The following is a 6214-nucleotide window of genomic DNA, read 5'->3' as shown; positions in this document are numbered from 1 at the left end:
TGACGACACGTTTGTTTGAAAAACGCATGTTTAAAAGGCATGGCCATAAATCTCGCCATAATAGGTGAATTTCACTGGTTTCTCTTAATTGGGAGCCACATCGTCCCTTACTAGTTGTCACATGGCGAAAGCTAGCTGTTGCTGCTGGCTGCTAACTTCTGTCTCTGCACCCTGCAGGGGCAGGACCTGTGGTCACCCTCCTGAGTACATTGTAAGCATTGTCGAACCAGTGAATTTACTCTGTAGGCTCAGGGTGACTCTGGGCTGCATGGCATGAAGGCAGTCCTGGTACTGATGCTGACTGTGCTCCAAAGAACCAACAGGAGACATAGGTATAGGAAGAAATTTATTGTAAGGAACGAACTCAAAATTATGGAGGCTGACAAGTCCCAAGACACAAGCTGGAGACCCAGCAGAGCCAACAGGTAGGTTCTGCTCCTACCACACCAGGCTCAAGACCTAACGTCTCAGACCAAATCTGAAGGTAGGAAAAGGCCAGTGTCAGGCAGAGACAGCAGACTCCCCCTTACTCTACCTCACCTTCTGTTCAGACCCCCGAGGAGTTAGGTAAGACCTGCACTGGGAGGAGCTCTCTGCTTTGCTCAGTCTGTGGACATGACCTAGTCAAGCTGGCCCAGAATTAACCATCCCACCAACGTGTACTATACCCCGATGATGCGACTTGAGAAGCTGGTCCTAAATGCTGTGTTATCTCATCTGATTCTTAGGTTTGGATTGAGCTCCTCTGGTTGCTAGCTCATTGACCCAAGGCACAGTTCTTCCCCCCTGGGTCTCAGTCTCCTCATCCGTAGGATGGGAGTGATAATAGTCCCTACCCCACAGATAACGTCAACAACAGGACCCCCACACAAGGCATCCAAGTCTGGTGAACCTTGTTATCCTCGTTTCACAGGTAGGACTCAGAGCCCCGCCCAAGGTCCATGGCTCCTTCACAAACCTTGATCCATGGGTCCTGTTGTCCTGCCACCAGGTGGCAGATGCCCTGGGCCCAGTGGTGCTGGGTGAGTGCCTGTCTCAGTACTTAGGGCTGACATCCCTGCCCAGTCACTGTGACAGTGCTCACAGGCACCCCAGCAGAAGGAGGAGCATGAGCACCCACATTTAGTGGTATTCATGGAATCATGAGCACAAGGAAGTCGGGGAAAATCCAGGTGGAGAGGAAGCTGCTGTAGCCGTTCCCAGCAAGGGAGCCCTCCGGCCACCTTCAGTGGCAGCCATGAGGAGTTGCCCCTCTGTATCCGTTTGAGAAGGTGGGTTGGAGCAGACTTAGGAGACTCAGGCTTTGCACCATTAACTCAAGGGGAGGGTGCTGGAGGACTGAGGGGAAGGTCCAGGATAACAGGGCGAGTCAGCTGGGTGCTAAGCTCAAATCTGGTTTCATGGGCCCTGACGCCCACCTATGATGGGGGTATGCCAAAGAAGCCCAGGGCCGAGGGGTGAAGATCTGCATGGTGGGAAGCAGAGCCAGAATTTGAAGGCAGTGAGGCCAACCAGAAGTCCTCGCATATTGGGCCTCGCAGTGGCAGCTGGGGACCAAAGGGATTTGGGCCACCTCATCAAGAGGAGCTGAGCTGGAAGGAGAGCTGGACGGGCGACAAGGGACTGGGGTCTCACGCCAGGGACTTCTTCGCAGATGAGAAGAAACCTCAGCGTGAGACACACAGGCACAAGCGCGACACGCGCCCCGGCCGGCCTGCCCGCCACCAGCCCTGGGCACAGCGAGCTGGGAGCCGCCTCCACCCCTCCTCCTGGTTAATTACGGCGCCTGCTGGCAGGCCTGCTGAGGGGCAGCTCCCACTAATGGTGCGTTATTCCAGACCTGGGGGCTTCTCTTCACCCATGAGAGGGACCAGGAGAAGCTTTGAGGAGTCATTTAAGACATTTCTGCTGGAGAATATTTATTTTCCCTCGGGCTTGGCCTAGCAAACAGGGTCATCACCTTTCATGTAGTGGAGGGAAGCTGCTCAGGGAAGGCAGCTGCTGCTGGGGACAGGGGGCAGGCACGTGGCGCTGCTTGAGAACATGGGCCAGCCCTCCCATCTCGCCTCAAATTAGTCACTCCTGCCCTAGCAGGACCAGGAGGTCCTGAGTCCCAGCCCCAGTGGCCCTGCAGGTCTTGGTGAATGTCTCCAAACGTGTGGGAGAGGGCTCCAGTCTGGTTCCCAGCAGCCACAGAAACCCTGTGGCCCACAGACCTCTGCCCACCACCAGGGTCCCCACCTCAGGCTCCTGGAAGCCTGGTGACCACGGAGGCCCAGACACCACACAGCTCAGGTGAGATGAACAGCCCTGAAGCCATTTGCCTCTGAGAGTATCTGAAACGTGCCAACGTTACCATCTCTGGTTTCTTTGTCAAGTGGACGTCATTGTTCTACCTTCAAACGGTTCAGGGGCACTGGATGAGATGAAGTGGGTGAAGGGCCTGGTGGTGCTGGCACGGGTGTTCTCTGGCTGGGTGCTCACCTGCCGCTCTGCCCAGCCTCGCCAATGCTTTGGTCCAGGGCAGACCCAGCTTAACCGTAGCTGTGAGGACAGCAGGAATGTGTTCTAGTGGATTCTGTCCACAAGGACAGTCATCAAACTGTGACGAGATGCTACCACAGTGGAGACTGCTTCCAACGAGGTCCCAGGCCCTATGTCAGGGAGCAGGCTCCACACGTGAGTGGCAAGGTCCTGCTACTGTAGAAACCAGGTGGCTGGGAGTTTCTTCCTCCAGCTCCCCCGGGTTGCGCTGAATTAGATCAGGATAGCTCCTGGCCTCATTGTGTCCTCCCTCTGGACAAAGCCTGTCCACAGACCTGGGTAACTCAGCCCAGGAGCTGTCCCTTTTGTCTGATTGAGTTGTCAACATTGAAAGTCGAGGTATGTCACAGGAAAGTCCAGCTAGACACTATGAGGAGATGCAAGGGCAGAGGGTGGGAGACTACGTCACCCTTAAGAAGCTTCCAGAGAAAGGACACAAGAGACCACCACAGCCTTGTGGAGCCTAAGAAGACTTGGTGGGATGGGGTACCCTGCAGGGGACCTTGGGACAGAAAAAGAACTTTGGGTAAAACCTAAGGAAATCGGAGCAAACTATAGACTTAATGTACAGCACCAATACCGGCTTATTAATGGTAACGAATGTTCCATATCAAGGTGGGATGTTGAAACGGGGGAAGCTGGGTGTGAAGTGCACACGGAAACTGTGCCATCATCTCAATCTGTCTGTAAATCTTAAACTGTTGGAGCAAATTAAAGTCCACTTAAAAAAATAAAGACATGCATAGGCAAACAGTGAGATGTTTGTTGTGGGACAGGAAGCCCACAGCTTGTTCTCAGCACGACTCAGGCCTGGACCCCAAATGTGCACACCCAGGGACCCCAGAGGGAGGGCCCAGCTGGCCTTCCCAGCCCCAGGGGGGACAAAGGAGATGAGTGGACATTTCAGGACAGAAGAATCGAGTGTCCCATCTGTAAATGGTCCTCATCCTTCCTGCCAGGTCCCTGGTCAGTCAGCTCTGTGGCATCTGTGGCCTTGGAAATGCCACTAAAAAAAGGGGACAAGAGAGAATTGGGTAGCGAGAAGGGTCGACGGGCTGAAAGTGGGGAGGCTGGGCTGTGGCTGTGGTTCCGGGAGTCCGGGTGAGAGGGCTGCCATGGAGAGACACCCAGCCTGAGCCAGCGCTGTGGGTGACCCCCGTGGCCTCCCGGCCTCCTGTTTTGACTGCTGTTCATCATGAGGTCAGCGCCCGATCGCAGCTCCGAGATCACGCGCCTGCTTCCTGTGAGAGCACTTGAGGCCGTGGGCCCGGGCCCGGGGCAGCCTGTCCTTCCTGGACGTGCATTTGTGGAGGTGCTCAGGAGCATGGCTTTTGGAAACGTCTTAAGATAGGAAGCAGAGTCGTCCCCGCTGAGCAGCACCTAGGTGACAGGGGAGGCTAAAATATCAGATCATTTCCTCCCAGGCTGCCAAGTTTGGAAGTCCTGCCTGGACTCCCACATCCTGCAGATGACTCATCCCGAGTTTTCCTCCCTACACTAATGTGGTTTCCATGCGTGAAGCCAGCCTTGGGGAGACCGCAGGCGCGGGGGAGCCGGGCTGCGTCTCTGATTCCTGCTCCAGCGCCTGGCGGGCCAGCCGCATGCCCAGCCCTTCATGTTACCCTGCATGCGCTTAGTGAAAAGCCACTCATGTGACAAGAAAAATAGCCTGTCCCTTCCTGGGGGGCCGAGGGTGTCGCTGTTATTTTAGCCATTTTTAAGTGCAATCTGTCAATGAGCATGGAACATTCATAGTGTTGTGCCTCTGTCACCACCGTCTACCACAAAGCGTTTCCATCTTCCCAGCTGGAACTGCACCCATTCAACACTGATTTCCTATTCCCTCCTCCCAGTGTGGCAGCCGCCACCCCACCCCCCACCCCCCACCCCCGCCACCCCTGAGTTTGCCTGGTGTAAGCACATCAGGAAGTGCCGCTGCACAGCTGGGTCCTTTATCATCTGGCTAATTTCTCCTGACCTTGTCCTCAAGGTTTACCTGCGTAGCAGCCTGGGCTAGAATTTTGGGGAACAGCTGAACCCTTGGCCACAGTGGCTGCACCACTTACATTCCCACCAGTGACACCTGGGTTCTAACCGCACCCAACCACCTCTTGTTCTGTTTTTATTAATTATCACTAATATCTTTATTGTTTTGACGGTAGCATCCTGGCGGGTCTGAGGTGCTTTCTCCTGGTGGTTTTGGTTTACGTTTCCCTAATGAGCATGGCCATATTTTCATGTGTGTACTGACCACTTGTTTATCCTCTTTAAACAAATGTCTCTTCAAGTCCTTTGTCCGTTTAAAAATTTTTAAATTGTTGTCACTGTTGAGTTCTAGGAGTTATTTATATATTCAGGACCTTCATCTCCTATTCTGCTATTTGGTTTGTACCTGTCCATGCACATATACCTGGGAGCGGAAATTCACATGCTGGGAGTGGGCTGGAACCGGGTCTTGGCCACTCCATGCTCCAGGAAGGGCATCTGGAAGACTAGTTGGAATGCGGAGAATAAAGTCAGAGGCCAGACAGGTGGGAGACTCCAGCCATGGGTCTCACATCTCTGGAAAGGCTGATCTCTGCAAAGCACCATCTGGAGGTATCTTCAGGGACAGGTGAGCCTACAGGGCCAGGGCCTCCTGGAGAGCCAGCCTCCTTCAGAGTCTCCAGCGAAGGGCTCCCAGGATTGCCAAAGGCAACTGCGTGTGCGCTCAGACTAGCAGAGCCCTGGGCTGGGACCCTGCCACCCTTCACACCAGCCGAGGAAAGTCTGCTCAGGGGTCTTCCTGGTAATGTTACCAGACGGTGCTGGGCCTGAGGTGCCAGAAAGGCTCCCTTTGTGCATGAGGACCCTCCCGTTTCTCTCCGCTCCTGGCTGCGGCGATCAGAACAGCTTTCCTCGCCTTGTCCTTCCTCCACGATGTGCTGCCTCACCTCAGATTTGGGTTTGGGCTTAGGGGGCAGCAGGCGGTGGGCGGGGGGAGGCGTGGGACGGGGCATGGGACAGGAGTCAGATGAGCTCTCCACCGTGGGGCAGTGGCACAATCCTGTGGAGCCCTTTCTGTGTCTCTGAAGAGAGGAACAACCTGGTGAACAGGTCGTCGTGTCGACAGGTGAGGGCACTGGCGCGGCCTTGGTGGTCTCTGGAGCGCCGCGTGCACCCACCTTAGTTCTCCTGGCCTGACCAGACCGTGTGGGAGGCCATGAGGGTAAACACCAGGCTTGGTAGCTCTCCTCGACACTACGGAGAGCCTAGAATATTCCAGCCCTGGCAGTGTGGAACCCCCGGGGACTGGAGGCAGATGCCAGCATTCATTCTGCAAAAGTGGAAGCTCAGCGGCTACTTGTCTGGTTGTCACTGGAGTTAGGGCCCGAGGTGGGCTGGGGACCAGGCCAGTGGTCGGGGTCTCCACCTGGGGTGAGACAGCTAACTGTCCAGAGCCCTTTCTCTCCTTATTCCATGGATGTAAGAACCCCCTGTTTTAGCTTGGCACACAACATGGCCCAGGCTGCCTGTGGAGCGGCTTTGAGGTGTCCCCCAAGTCTCCTGTGTTAATGCAGGAATATTCAGAGGTGAATGGACGGACTGTGACATTAGCCAGTCCCTCCTAGTTTGAATGGACTGACAGGGCAGGGACTAGGCAGTGGGAGGTGAGTGGAGGAAGGGGTCA

General features: G+C 55.2%; 1 long non-coding RNA gene across 1 annotated transcript; it reads left to right on the top strand.

The window, feature by feature from the left end:
- Positions 1–1165: 1165 nt before the first annotated feature.
- Positions 1166–3295, top strand: LOC114094675 (uncharacterized). The gene is made up of 2 exons (XR_003583108.2): positions 1166–1271; positions 1655–3295. It is a non-coding gene; the product is annotated as an uncharacterized lncRNA (long non-coding RNA).
- The last annotated feature ends 2919 nt before the right edge of the window (positions 3296–6214 follow it).

The sequence above is a fragment of the Marmota flaviventris genome, chromosome 14, assembly GCF_047511675.1.
Source record: "Marmota flaviventris isolate mMarFla1 chromosome 14, mMarFla1.hap1, whole genome shotgun sequence".
Classification (NCBI taxonomy): Eukaryota; Metazoa; Chordata; class Mammalia; order Rodentia; family Sciuridae; genus Marmota; species Marmota flaviventris.
Note: the sequence above shows the minus strand (reverse complement) of the source record. Positions and strands in the feature narration are given on the sequence as shown.